Raw genomic sequence first — 15,630 nt, 5'->3', positions numbered from 1 at the left:
AACCAGAGTTTAGGATCTTTAACTCAGAAAAGTACCTTCTATTCATCTGAGCCTCCTATGGCCTCTGATGGTTATGTTTGTTCTTCTTGGCTCCACTGCATGTAGGAACACCCTCTATTGCTCACCCCCAAAATGGACTATGGAATATGGGGTAGATTTACTAAAGACAAATAGACTGAGCACTTTTCAAAGTGCAGTTGCACTCGGCAAGTGCAGTCGCTCCAGAGCTTAGTAAATGAGGTAAAGCTTTACTTTGCAGAGAACACCAAATCCCATGCAAGGAAAATTAAAAAACAGCATTTTTGCTTGCACACGATTGGATGATGGAAGTCAGCAGAGCTTCTGCTTATTTACTAAGCTCTGGAGCAACTGCATTTGCAGAGTGCATACTCTGTTTCCCCGAAAATAAGACCTAGCGTGATTGTCGATGATGGCTGCAATATAAGCCCTACCCCCAAATAAGCCCTAGTTAAAGTCCTTGTAGGTCTTATTTTCAGGGTAGGGTTTATTTTTGGGTAAACAGGGTAGGGCTTATTTGGGGGTAGGGCTTATATCGCCAATCATGCAAGGTCTTATTTTCGGGGAAACAGGGTAGTCTATTTGCCTTTAGTAAATCAACCCCTATGTGTGCAAAGAGTAGTGCTTGTTCCAAACAAATGAAAGTGAGGGGGGAAGGGGAGAGGTTACGGAGCTCACAAAGGGGGTTATTTACGAAAGGCAAATCTGCACTTGAAATTGCACTGAAAGTGCACTTGGAAGTGCAGTCACTGTAAATCTGAGGGGTAGATCTGAAATGAGGGGAAGCTCTGCTGATTTTGTTATCCAATCATGTGCAAACTAAAATGCTGCTTTTTATTTTCCTTGCATGTCCCCCTCGGATCTACAGCGACTGCACCTTCAGTGCAATTTTAAGTGCACTTTGCACTTGTAGTTTGCACTTGTAGTGCAAAGTGGATTTCCCTTTTGTAAATAACCCCCAAATACTTTTAAAAAAGAGACAGAAAAACACATTAAGAAGCATTATTTAATGAAAAATAGATTACAAGGCCTTTAAGCAGTGCTGTGTGGGTGTACACTGAAAAACGTAGAACATGTTGCATTTTTTGAGCAGCTGTAATACATTGCTCAAACCCCTGAAGCTATTCCATTTCCTGGACAGCTTGGCCTACTTGTAAATCTGGAGAAAAATACAATAAAGATAAAAAAAGAGATAAAAAAAAAAGGAATTGATATACTGAATACTATCATTACAGGTATTGGCCCCATAGAGTTACCAGAATACAATAATTTTCACCATAGTAGTCCTTTAACAATTTAATCTCCCACATCTATAAATTCCTTATAGACCAGAGCAGTTTCTTTATTTCAGCTATGGGTTTATTGATTCGGTAATAACATTGTCATTCCTTGTGGTATTGAAGTTATATATATAAATATATACAGTATATATCTTGGGGGGGGGGGGGGTTTCAGGACAGAAAAGGCATTCGATTGGCAATGTTGGCTTGCAGAATTAATTGTATTTCGTACACAATCTGCAGACAAACATATGTAACAAAATGTAAAAACGTATTTATTTTAGGGCCGGTTCACACCTGATCGCACAACAACGCAGCCTGCATTCCTGTGCACTTCCTGTGCAACTTAGTCCAGTGCGATTTTCAGCCCATTCATTTGCATGGGCTTAAATCTCACTGGATCTCACCAAAAGTAGTACATGAACTTTTCAAAAACGCACTGCACCAAATTGCATTGTACTGCGGTACCATGAGATCCAGGCAAACGCACTGTGTCTGTGATCTGCGTTGAGCCTAAAAAAAAAATAATATAAAAAAAAAAACCACTGACAGGTCAGAATTTCATGACAGAGTAGACCTTATTGCTTTCTTCTATCATAAGTGCTGATCTCTACTTGACAGTGTTAATGTACACTGAGTTGTGCATGTGCAGCTTGGCGTACATGGGCTCTGATTATGTGGCTCCTGTAGGTATGCACATTATTGCAGCCAAGCCAATCAAGTGGCTGAACAGTCCAAACCCAGAAGGAAAGCTGGGAGAAGAGGAAAACACCTGTGACAAGAAGAAGCATTAACAGCTCAGCACTGAAGGGGCTGCTAGGTATATCTGCCATAATGTGCTAATATGCTGTGCATATTACTGTACAGTCAACATATCAGGCAGTCCACTTAAAGTGGTTGTAAACCTCAGACATGAAATATGAACAAAGCATATCCCTCTATAGTGTGTACTTGTCTCAATTAAGAGCACTAAGTGTCATTTCTCTCTGCTGCCCCGTTCCTCTGCTATCAGTATGAATCTCTTCTGACAAGTTTTCCTGACACCAAGAGATAAATGGTGACAGAGGAGGGATCTTCAGCTGATTGACAGACTCAGCTTTGTTCCCATGTGCTGTGTGAAGGCGGGGGGGTGTCCCTTCTCTCCCCTCCAATCAGCTTTCAGAGATCTACTCACTGAGCTCTGCAAAGTGTAACTTCAGCTATACATCTCCTTTATTCAGACATTCAGACAAACTTTATAAATCCTGCACTTTGAATGGCTTTAGAGAAGAGAAGACTGCAGATAAGCAGATACAACGTATGTATGCAGATTTGTTTAATCTCTGTATATCACATTAGGACAGTCACTTCACTGGATTATGTAAGGGTTTAAAACCACTTTAAATCTATCAGTGACCTTGTAATGAGCAGAAGGAGCTCATTTAGGGATATAGAAGGGGCCACATATGGACCAGGTGATGAGGATGCAGCAGATCCCCCCTCAAGTTAAGAATCTTTCCTATAGAAGGGCCAGACAGCCATAGGGATGCTCAGCTCTTTAGGCCCCTTCCACACGATAAGCCCGCTCGGATCTGCCTGTCTGTTAATCAGGCAGGTCTGAACGGGCCAGCCATTGACTCCTATGGGCATGCAGCCGTCTGCCATCCGTTCCGCTCAAAACAGACGTATGGCGATACGTCAGCCATCCGTCTTGGCAGGTCGGATCGGATGAGACATGCTGTCCGTTTGCATCCGCTTTCCCCATAGAAATCAAGGAAGGAGCTCTGACAGGTCCCTCCCCGCTCAGTGAGCAAAGGCGGACCTGTCATCTACCGGCTCAGCGGTGATCAATGGAGCAATCCATGCTGAGTTGGCACCTCATGTGGAATGGCCTTAGGGGTAGGTTTACATGCACACATCTTAATTGCTTTACCAGAAGGACTCTGCCAGGGGAATGGCTGAGCACTGTCTGAATACTGCAGGTTCTGTAGGTGTCTGCACAGTCAGAGCATAAACATGCATTCCTAATTATCAAAGAGTTATACTCCACAATCATTGCACAGTGATTAAATCTCCAGACCACCATCCCATGGTCACAGGTGTCCTTAGATTTTAGTGAAGTCGAATGACATGATGATGCTTGGAACCTGCAGGTGCATACTGGTGACTGGTCCTTTGCCCTCCGCTTGCCTTTTTTGGGCACAGATATTCAGAGCCGTTCCCTACCTCTTGAACTCCCTAATCCAGTGTGCCTGGCTTTCTCTTACTCCTTGAAAACTCTTTCCAGGGAAGCTTATCCTCCACCTAAAAACTATACTTTTACTTTCTCTATCGGCTCATCCCTAACAGTTCATGCCCCTTCTCTTGAAATTGTAATCTCAGGTGCCTCCTGACCCTCTTGTATTGAATTGTTTTGAAACTGTACTGTCTCCCTTTTTTGAAGCACTGTGCATGCAGAAGTTTTGAGAACGAGCTGCAACCAGTTCACATGGTTGTTTTGTACCATGCGATCTGGTGCATGCAAACGCACTGCATTTGGGGCGTCATTAAGATTGCACTGACACCCACTGCAGATTGCAAGGGCAGTGCAATTTAAATGTGGTGCAAGCAACGCGAACGGATCGTAGATTTACCACATCGCATTCTAGTGTGAGTCCTCTTTAAAGCCAAACTCTGGAAAGCTTGAAAATCCTCAGCCTCACTGCAAGGGTTACCTGCTCATTTACTCTATGGGCTGTGAAAAGCACATTTACTTAACTGATTCTCCTCTCCCCCGGTAAATGGTGCTCGCCTATTCATAGACAGTGGACTGTCCCTCAGCAACCTCACATTCAATGCAGGGATATGGACAGGGAATTGGTCTTGATGAGCCACCTGAAAAGCTGGACAGCGCCTTGTCTGAACCATTGGACTATTCTGCCTTGTGCTTTGGTCTTGATGACATCAGGACCATAGACTGCTGGACCATAGGGGAAAAGACACTGTAGGGACCAGTCTAGCATTGTGGAGGAGCGGAGGATAGGGTAAGTGTATCTATTTTTCCATGTCCCCTTAGACCTAAAGGAGCAGTTAACGCTTGCAGTGTGAGCACAACCCCACTGCAAGGGAGAATTTTCAATATCCTGCACGCCCACCGTGGATATACGTCGCTACTTTGACATTAGATACCATTGTTATGGCAGCAGCTAGCTGCCATAACCCTGGTGTATTTATCCACGGCCGGGGATCCTCTATCACATAAAGGTGGTCTCAGCGGCATATTTTCCACAAGATCACTTTTATGGGCACCTCTCCAGCCGCTTCCCGGTTGTTTCTGCTGCTTAACGGAGAGATCAGCAGCCCTTGGAGGACCGGAGCGACGTCAAACGTCACTTCCGCCCTCTGGCCTTAAAAGCCCCATTTTTATTTTATTTTTTATAAAAATGACTATTTTTATTTATTTTTTATTTATTTTTGTATTGCTTTTAAGTGTAAATGTGAGATCTGAGGTCTTTTTGACCCCAGATCTCTCATTAAAGAGGACCTGTCCTTCTTATTTCTATTATCTATTACAAGGAATGTTTATATTCCTTGTAATAGAAATAAAAGTGATTAATAATTTTTTTTTTTTTTTAAGGAACAATGTCAAAATAAAAAGTAAAATAAGGAAGAACCAATATACGCTTATTGCTATTTTTTTTACAAAAAATATGTATAAGAATAAATATAGGTCTAAACTGAAGAAAAAAATGCGTTTTTTTTTTTTTTAAATTGGGGATATATATTATAGCAAAAACTACAAAATATTGGTTTTTTTTTTGTCTCTTTTTTTTGTTTATAGCGCAAAAAATTAAAACCACAGAGGTGATCAAATACCACCAAAAGAAAGCTCTATTTGTGGGGAAAAAAGGACATCAATTTTGTTAGGGTACAATGTCGCACGACCGCGTAATTGTCAGTTAAAACGACGCAGTGTAGTATCACAAAAAATGTCCTGGTCAGGAAGGGAGCAAATCCTTCCGGGGATGAAGTGGTTAAAGCAAAACTCTGGGAAAATGTTTTTTCCATGTCCTTGTTGCTGATCTCCTACCTTCCACACCTTTGCCATCCATGTTCTTCTGAGCTCTGTAGTTCCTCTGTAATAGGCTGTGAACTTGGTGAAAAAGTGGTGCCTGCTGACACCACTGGCTTCTATTCCTCTACAAAGCTCAGCCAGCGGTCTGACATGCCCCGTTGTAGTCCCCTGAAAGCCGAGCAGGAAGGAAGCAGAGATGTAATGGGCCCCTGGTCTGTGCCACCCATGGAGGAGGTGTCCTCCTTCTTCTCTTGCCTCCCTCCTCCTCTTCCCTGCCAGCAATCCACCCTCCACTGTCCCCGCTGCACTGGTGGTCCCTGGCATTCGGCACTGGTGGTCCCTGGTGGTCCCTGGCATTCGGTTCTGGTGGTCCCTGGCATTCTGCTCAGGTTGTCCCTGACATTCGGCTCTGGTGGTCCCTGACATTCAGCACTGGTGGTCCCTGACATTCAGCTCTGGTGGTCCCTGACATGTTGCACTGGTGGTCCCTGACATTCGGCTCTGGTGATCCCTGACTTGCTGCTCTGGTGGTCCCTGACATTTGGCTCTGGTGGTGGTCCCTGACACTTGGCTCTGGTGGTCCCTAACTTTTGGCTCTGGTGGTCCCATGACATTTGGCTCTGGTGATCCCTGACATTTGGCACTGGTGGACACTGACATGTTGCACTGGTTTGCATTTATATTAAAACGCTTTGTATTTATAAGGCTGTAACCTATCGTACCGTGTGTTATGTATGGCTTGCTGGCTGCAGAATGAGGGGTGTGATTTATGTTGAAGTGGGCGAGTTCACATTTACATGTACAAGCCTAGTGTACCCTCCCACATTCACTCCCAAGGATTCATGGGAAATGTAGGCTGATTACAGTTAGAGAGAGAGAGAAGAGGATATGATACAATCAAGAGATCCTCCCTGCCAGAAAAGATGATGCATTTTTACATTTTATTACACATTATTACACATATGTAATAACTGTTTTGTGTGTGTGTGGGGGGGGTGTACTAATGGGGGATTTTTTGAAAATCCCAGAGTTCTGCTTTATAGTGGATGTAAGCCCTCTCCTATACCCAGTGAAGTGAAGAGCCTCAGATGATACACAAGGATGAAACAAATCTCTACATGAGTTATACATGTATATCTGCTGTCTTCATCTTTATATACTGTTTAGAAAGTTCAGATCGTGTTGGGAGATCTCCTCTTCCTGGTTAGCACTGCAATTAAATCTGGGCATACAGCCAAGACAGCTGATTGGAGGAAAGGCACACACCCCCTCTCCTCATAGGTAGAGACTTTCAGAGCTGATAATTGAATAGTTCAGGGCTCTGCTAATCTATTTATAGCATCCTCCCCAACACAAAACTCCAGCTGCTTTCATCATATGTGACGGAGAACATGTCTGAAGTTATCATGTTGATAACAGAAGAACGGGGCAGGAGACAGCTATGGGACATAGTGCTTTGATACAGCAGATATATGTGCCCAGCTCAAATTTCATGAATCGGGTTTACAGCCCCTTTAAGTGGTTAAGAAACTAATGTCCCAAACTTTGAAGATCTGGAATCCTCATGCAAAACCATATTTTGGGACCCCCTTTCAACTACTGACCAAGTACACAGTCTAATTAATTGGGTATAAAAAGGTAGACAGATGCAGATGAAGTTTGGCTTTTACAGTAAGATCATGCAATTGTGCTGAGACAGAGGTCCTTATTATTTCCAGTCAAAATAAGCATCAAGACCCAGGTCTGAACCCGCAACCACTGCTGTGTCTGATAATGTCGCCTCTTACTGAGCCAACTAAAATGCTGGACAGCACCTTGTCTGAACCATAGAACTATCCTGCCTTGTCCTTTGGTCTTGATGACATCAGAACCATAGACCGCTGGACCATGGGGGAGAAGACACTGCAGGGACCAGTCTAGCACCGTGGAGAAGCAGAGGATAGTATATCTGCTTTTCCATGTCCCCTAGACCTAAGGAGCAGTTAACGCTTGCAGTGTGAGCAGTTTGGCTTTACAAAAATGATGTCCCAATCTTTGAAAATCTAGAAGTCTTGGCTTCAATGTGACCATCCACTCCAGCGATTAGGTTCAGCTCACACTAAGCAAGAAGCTTTACTTGCTAGGAAGAATATTGGCCTCTTTACCAACTTTCCATTCCATTTATATTTTATCATATCTTACCTTTTTCTTTACAAGCATCTTTATCTTTTTTGTTTCTGTATCCTGAATAGACAACTTCAGCCAAGACAGTCAGGTTATCACCTAGTCATTCCAAAGCACATGATATTTTCACCAGCTGTCAAAAAAATGTTTTTCTTGTCCTAATCCTTTCCTAAGTAACTGTGCCCTTTAATAGGTTAGGGCCTCTGGCGGTAATCTTCATCATAGCAGGACATCTTGGTACAAGCGAACACACTAGGTGGGCTGGTGAGTGACCTGTAGAGCCAAGAGTGACCTGTAGAGCCAAGAGCCAAGAGACAAGAGGACAGGGGGTGCCAGACTAAGTGCAGTAAATTACAGGCAATATTAAGTGCATGTGAATTATTATAAAAACGCTGATCGAGCCATTTACCCCCTTCTTTCGATTTACAGGTTTACACTATGGAGTTCTTGTATAGAATTTGCCTTTTTATGCTTAAAACAGTGCAATCATCTTGGTTGAGATTAATTCTGCTGATCAATCTTTGCTGACCATTCCTGAGTTTCCCTGGCTATTTCTGAAAGTGCAATTAGACCTCTTATGACCTGGGGTTCTATCCATCTGGTAAGCAGTTGTTAGTGTTAGTGTTAGTTCATTAGTGTGTGATGGTGGAGGAACACAGAAGTGGATAAACACAGCACTACTCCTGCAGGGGCCTAGATGACTGGTTTCCCCACTCCTGCACAGCCAGGCAACAAGCATTTTTCACTTCCATCCAGACACAAGGAACAGTCTTTGAGCTTGTTTTTTGTTGTTTATTAGGGGTAATAACTTGGATGGAGAATATGAATTATGGAATGCCTAACTTGACTGAAACAATAACCAGGGACAATCTTCCTCCCTATGTACACAATCCTGAACTGTCCTCCTTTGCTGACAATCTCTGATAATCAAAAAAAAAAAAAAATGCAAAAGCCCCTTAAGGCCTAGGAACTCTCAGTCCCTTAGAAAGTAGCACAATGTGTTGTAGGCTGCATATTGGAGTATCTCCAACTCCACTGTAGACACTGATCCCAGCTCTACTGCCTGCGGGAACTACAAGCCCACCTGGATGTTTCTTCATCAGCCCATCCAACTGCTCCAAAGATCTCCCAGGACAAGGAAAAGGAAGGGTTAAGCACAACGCTGTGTTCCTGAAGGGCTTTCTACATGTGGCAGTCTCTCCCCTGCTACTGCACCCTGGCTTGCTCACCTTCTGGTGGGGCAATTCTGAGGACCATGACTTGGTACTAACATGCAGCAAAATGCATCTCCACCATCAGGAGCTTGGGTGAAGTCTGGTAAGTTTTTAGACTCCGCACCTCGGGTGAGCCCGTGTCATCTGCCAGGGTAACCTGCTGCTGTACTTATCCAGCTGGTCAGTGGTAGCCTCTCTACCCCTATAGCTACTGGCCTCCAAACCTGATTGCTGACAATAAGAGAAGAATTCTACACATCTCAGTGTTGGTCATGTAGGGAATGAAGAAAGTCTTGCCTGCCTGATACCAGTTAATAATTACAAACCAGGGCACAGTTAGGGCATCATGAGAAGTATTATTTGCTTCTCCCTTACCCTAGAAGTAAGTGGTGCTTGGTCTCTTTGACAGCTGGAAGGGGTTCCAGAACCCACCCAACACACATCAATTATAGAATAACCCCTCATAAGTCCCAGAAGGTCCAGCTGCACAGAATTCAGAAGTGATATGCCCACCTCTGGTCAACATACAGTACATTGTTAGCAATACTGCCATGGACAATCACGCAATGGGATCTACCATATTAATTTCTGCAACTGACTTCTTTTATATCCAACTAGCTTTGCTTTTCTCTTGTCAGTGATCTCCTGAACCCTATAAGAAAATTCACATGGGTAGAAATTGTCCCAAAAAATTTGGGAAAATCTGAGCAGCATGGGTGAAAGCGAAACACTTGATCATTGACTAAATTTGGGTAGGGCAGTCGGTCGGGATCCCCCCCCCCCCCCCCATCTACTTTTTTTCCTGCTCAGAATTGTCTGATACAAGAAATGCAATAACCAAATAATGTATTTGCTGCTAATAAGTATGACTGAAATGTTATGTGAGGAAAATTGGATTTCTGTCTGTATGTTTCTGTAACCTGGTATTGTACATTTGTTTTTGAAATTATAAATAAACTTTATGTTAAAAAAAAAAAAAAAGAAAAATCACACAGAATATTAAAATATCACACCAAAATTTCAGTTATGCCTTTACTCAGCAAATTTTTAAAAGGTTCATTTTAATAGAAATCTTTCACTATTCCCTGCCAAAATATATTCAAGAATGTGGCTTCCGTGATTATACGATGGTTTAAAAAAAAAAACATATTTCATAAAGAGGTGATAATGTTTAGTTTATGAGAAGTAATGTGAAATATACCTGCAGCCCATTAAGCTGGCTTTTGTTAGGAAGTGCTGATATAGACCTCGTATCAGCAGAACTGCCATTTCCCTGCAGTTATTCATGGCTTATAGCAATCCAAAAGAAAATTAATTAACATTACCCTGCTATAAATCTCCACAGTATTAGCTAAAATGCCAATTCTGTAATCACTTTTCATTAAAGCCAAAAATACTAATTAAAATTGATTTTTGTCTGTGCTTTGGTAAACTGCTGGCAGTGACAGCAGTTTTAACTGTAAGTCTAAATGACGAAGGCCTTTTGTTTAAGTGGATATTCCATGTGCTCTCGTATATTGGGAATATATGTTCTAAGAATTGTCTCTAAAAGTCTCCAAAGCCTGTCCACTCCAATGCATCAGTATTGCTGTCTCGACCGTTAATATTGGATGATGACGCTCTAAAGATTTCCAGACGATGTTCACACAGTTTGTTAAACTCGGTAGTTTTACAACTCAAATGAAAAGTTAAACTGAGAAATTATTGATTTTTATCTTCTTTTGGAATCAGGGAAAGTTTCATATGTCTGTATTAATGGCATCTTGCTTTCCACTTAAAATCCTTAATAGATCTTTTAAACTTTGCAGACAGCTAGGAGACAGTTATGGTCTACCATCCCGCATGGCTGGCTAATAAATAGGTTTTAACTTCAGGAAGAGTTTCTTTTTCTGCATTTAAATTGACACTATATGGCCAAAAGTTTGTGTACCCCTGTCCTACCACTATTTGGCCAAAAGTATATGGACACCCTTCCCACTTACTAAATTAAAGTGATTGTAAAGGTGAAGATTTGTTTTTTTAAATCACAAACACGTTATCAGGGCTTAGAGCAGTGATTCTCAACCAGGGTTCCGTGGAAACCTAGGGTTCCTCCAGAGGTTGCTAGGGGTTCCTTCAGCATTGGGCAATTTCTGCCTCTCAGATAAGTTCCCACTGACACCATTGATCTTTTTAACTATCTGTAAGGAGGTAATTCTTCCCAATAACCACAAGTGTGAGGACCATTCTTCCCACTGATCATCACACTAATGTATCATGAGGTGTAGATTTCTAATTTTTAGCAGGGATTCCCTGAGACCGGAGAACTATTTAAACTCTGTGTTGAAAAGGTTGAGAAAGGCTGGCTTAGAGTATAGGTACAAGTACTTCTCACTTCCTAGTCACCCCTTGTCTCCGCCACCTACCCAGCTCCCAATACCATCCTTTGGTTCCATCCCCTACCCACCTCCCAGTACCAGCCCTTTTAGAGAACCAATAATCATTCTGTGGTGCTAAGTAATTTGTATAGAATTTGTTAACGATAACAAGAAAGACAGTAACATAGATTCTCTGCAGCTAGCAACAATAAATCCCCCAGCAACAATAGTTACCAGCAGCAACAATAGTCCCCCCCCCCCAGCAACAATAATCCCCCCTCAGCAACAATAGATCTCCTCTTGCAGTAATAGACTCCCCCGGCAACAATAAATCCCCCAGCAACAATAGATAATCTGCAACAATATACTCCCAGCAACAATAGATCCTCCAACAATAATAAATCTGCCAGCATTCACCATCAGTAGACCCCTCCATCAACAGGAGATCCCTCCCAGCAACAATTGAACCCCCATCAACATTAGACCCCCCTGCAACAATAGATCTCCCCCAGGAGCCAGCATCAGCTGTCCCTCCAGCACATCCTACCACCCCTTGCCATTACATACATTAATTGCCAGAGGTGTCAGAACTGTGTACCCCACATTCCTGCTGAAAAAAAAGCCCTGCATGTTATACTTATCTGCTCTATGCTCTGGTAATGCACAGAGCATCCCCCAAAATTCCTCTTCTGAGGTCCCCCCAGCAGCACCTTTGGCTCCTCCTCTTCTCTGTGCTCCACCACGGCTTCCTATGGGGATACACATGCGGACTGGCTCCTGAGCCAGGCTATGTATGTCCTTGGACACATACAGCCTGGCACGGCCTTGCTCCCCTGCTGTCTGCTCACAAGATTTCACTGACAACAGCAGGAGCCAATGGCTCCCACTGCTGTCTCTCAGTCCTGTAAAGACAGGGAGAGAGGAGAGAGACACTAAACCAGCACTGCACTGGATTGAGTGAGGTAAGTTTAAGGAGGGGTGAGGAGGTGATATAAATATTGGCATATTTTTACCTTAATGCAGGGAATGCATAAAGGTACAAAATGTCCTGGAATTAGAACCACTTTAAGGTGTTTCAGTTAAAGTAGAACAAAAGGCAAAATATTTTTGTTAATTTTAAATAGAGTAAGAGATGTCTAAAACCCCTGTCAGGTTTTTTTTTGCCATCAGTGTCCCTTTTGGGAAATTTCTCTTCACTTCCTGTCCCATGGTCAAAACAGGAAGTGAGGGGAAAGCACTCTAAAGTGAAGGAAACTCCTCCAATCAGAAATAGCAGACTGCTGGGAAAGCGGGCAATTCTGTGTTTAGTCAGGCTTTCCTTTCAGTAAAAAAAAAAAAAACCCAGAAGATTGCAGAGAAGGCACAGAACTTCATGATTATACTGCAGAGCTTCAAAATGAATAGGGGTTGGCTTCAGTGTTGACTATACCTGCCCCATTGGAACGCCCATAAATTAGGCTTAGCCCTTGGGTGGAGCTGCAACCAGCATCATTTAACCGCTTCAGCCCTGGAAGATTTTACCCCCTTCCTGACCAGAGCACTTTTTTGCGATTCGGCACTGCGTTTTAACTGACAATTGCGCGGTCGTGTGACGTTGTGCCCAAACAAAATTGACGTCCTTTTTTTTTCCCACAAATAGAGCTTTCTTTTGGTGGTATTTGATCATCTCTGTGGTTTTTATTTTTTGCGCTATAAACAAAAAAATAGCGACAATTTTGAAAAAAAAACATAATATTTTGTACTTTTTGCTATGATAAATATCCCCAATTTTTTAAAAAGAAAGCAAATTTTTTCTCAGTTTAGGCTTCAGTATTGATTGGTTTATGCAAAAGTTATAGCATCTACAAAATAGGGGATAGATTTATAGCATTTTTATTATTTATTTATTTTTTACTAGTAATGGCAGTGATCTGCGATTTTTATCATGACTGCGACATTATGGCGAACACATAGGACATTTTTGACACATTTTTGGGACCATTGGCATTAATACAGCGATCAGTGCTATAAAAATGCATTGATTACTGTAAAAATGTCACTGACAGTGAAGGGGTTAAACACTAGGGGGTGATCAAGGGGTTAATTGTGTTCCCTAGTGTGTGTTCTAACTGAAGGGGGGATGGGACTGACTAGGGGAGATGACAGATCGCTGTTCATACTTTGTATGAACAGACGATCTGTCACTTCTCCCCTCAGAGAACCGGGATCCTGGTTCTCGCTGTGTTATGAGCGATCGCGGGAGCCGGCGGTCATCGAGACCGTCGGGCACTCGCATCGGCTCCGGGGGTGAGCTGCGGACGCGCGCCCCTAATGGTCACCAGAGGGAGCGATGTAACATAACGGTGATTCATCTGCCCGTGCCATTCTGCCGCCGTACAACTGCGGCGGCTGGTCGGGAACAGTTTAACAATACCAAATGCTATATGCACTGGGAATTTAACAAGTTTTGGTGATATTTCTTGAACTTTACAGGATAGCCCTTATAACACAGCATATCTTTAACTTTTGAGTATAGGACCACTTTAAATCTCAGGAAAAGCACAACCTTTGCCACTGCACCTGCTCCTAACAAAGCTTTTTTTTTTTTTTTTTTTACTTAAAATACCCTTTTTTACTTAAAGTGGAGGTAAATTCCACTTTTAAACATATACCTATAGGCAAGCCTATAATAAGGCTTACCTGTAGGAACCGTGAATATCTCTTAACCACTTCAGCCCTGGAAGGATTTACCCCCTTCCTGACCAGAGCACTTTTTACAATTTGGCACTGCGTCACTTTAACTGCTAATTGCGCGGTCATGCAATGCTGTACCCAAACGAAATTTGCGTCCTTTTCTTCCCACAAATAGAGCTTTCTTTTGATGGTATTTGATCACCTCTGCCGTTTTTATTTTTTGCGCTATACATGGAAAAAGACCAAAGATTTTGAAAAAAAATGATATTTTCTACTTTTTGTTATAAAAAAAATCCAATAAACTCAATTTTAGTCATACATTTAGGCCAAAATGTATTCGGCCACATGTCTTTGGTAAAAAAAATGTCAATAAGTGTATATTTATTGGTTTGCGCAAAAGTTATAGCGCCTACAAACTAGGGTACATTTTCTTGAATTTACACAGCCTTTAATTTATGACTGCCTACGTCATTTCTTGAGGTGCTAAAATGGCAGGGCAGTACAAAACCCCCACAAATGACCCCATTTTGGAAAGTAGACACCCCAAGGAAATTGCTGAGAGGCATGTTGAGCCCATTGAATATTCATTTTTTTTGTCCCAAGTAATTGAATAATGACAAAAAAAATTACAAAAAGTTGTCACTAAATGATATATTGCTCACACAGGCCATGGGCATATATGGAATTGCACCCCAAAATATATTCAGCTGCTTCTCCTGAGTACGGGGATACCACATGTGTGGGACTTTTTGGGAGCCTAGCTGCGTACGGGGCCCCAAAAACCAATCACCGCCTTCAGGATTTCTAAGGGCGTAAATTTTTTATTTTACTCCTCACTACCTATCACAGTTTTGAAGGCCATAAAATGCCAAGATGGCATAAAACCCCCCAAATGACCCCATTTTGGAAAGTAGACACCCCAAGCTATTTGCTGAGAGGAATGGTGAGTATTTTGCAGCTCTCATTTGTTTTTGAAAATGAAGAAAGACAAGAAAAATTTTTTTTTTTTCTTTTTTCAATTTTCAAAACTTTGTGACAAAAAGTGAGGTCTGCAAAATACTCACTATACCTCTCAGCAAATAGCTAAGAGTGTCTACTTTCCAAAATGGGGTCATTTGGGGGGGGGGGGGGGTTGCCACCTGGGCATTCCATGGCCTCCGAAACCGTGATAGGCAGTGAAGAGTGAAATCAAAAATTTACGCCCTTAGAAAGCCTGAAGGCGGTGCTTGGTTTTCGGGGTCCCGTGCGCGGCTAGGCTCCCAAAAAGTCCCACACATGTGGTATCCCCGTACTCAGGAGAAGCAACAGAATGTATTTTGGGGTGTAATTTTACATATTCCCATGGCATGTTTGAGCAATATATCATTTAGTGACAACTTTGTGCAAAAAAAAAAAATTTGTCTCTTTCCCGCAACTTGTGTCACAATATAAAATATTCCATGGACTCGACATGCCTCTCAGCAAATAGCTTGAGGTGTCTACTTTCCAAAATGGGGTCATTTGGGGGGGGTTTGAACTGTTCTGGCATTTTATGCACAACATTTAGAAGCTTATGTCACACATCACCCACTCTTCTAACCACAAAGCCCTTTCTGACACTTTTTGATTACATGAAAATATTATTTTTTTTGCAAGAAAATTACTTTGACCCCCCAAACATTATATATTTTTTTAAAGCAAATGCCCTACAGATTAAAATGGTGGGTGTTTCATTTTTTTTTTCACACAGTATTTGCGCAGCGATTTTTCAAACGCATTTTTTGGGGAAAAAACACACTTTTTAAAATTTTAATGCACTAAAACACACTATATTGCCCAAATGTTTGATGAGATAAAAAAGATGATCTTAGGCCGAGTACATGGATACCAAACATGACATGCTTTAAAATTGC

This window comes from Aquarana catesbeiana, linkage group LG02, assembly GCF_042186555.1.
Source record: "Aquarana catesbeiana isolate 2022-GZ linkage group LG02, ASM4218655v1, whole genome shotgun sequence".
NCBI classification, from domain to species: Eukaryota; Metazoa; Chordata; class Amphibia; order Anura; family Ranidae; genus Aquarana; species Aquarana catesbeiana.
The sequence above is the reverse complement of the archived record's forward strand: the minus strand, read 5'-3'. Positions refer to the sequence as shown.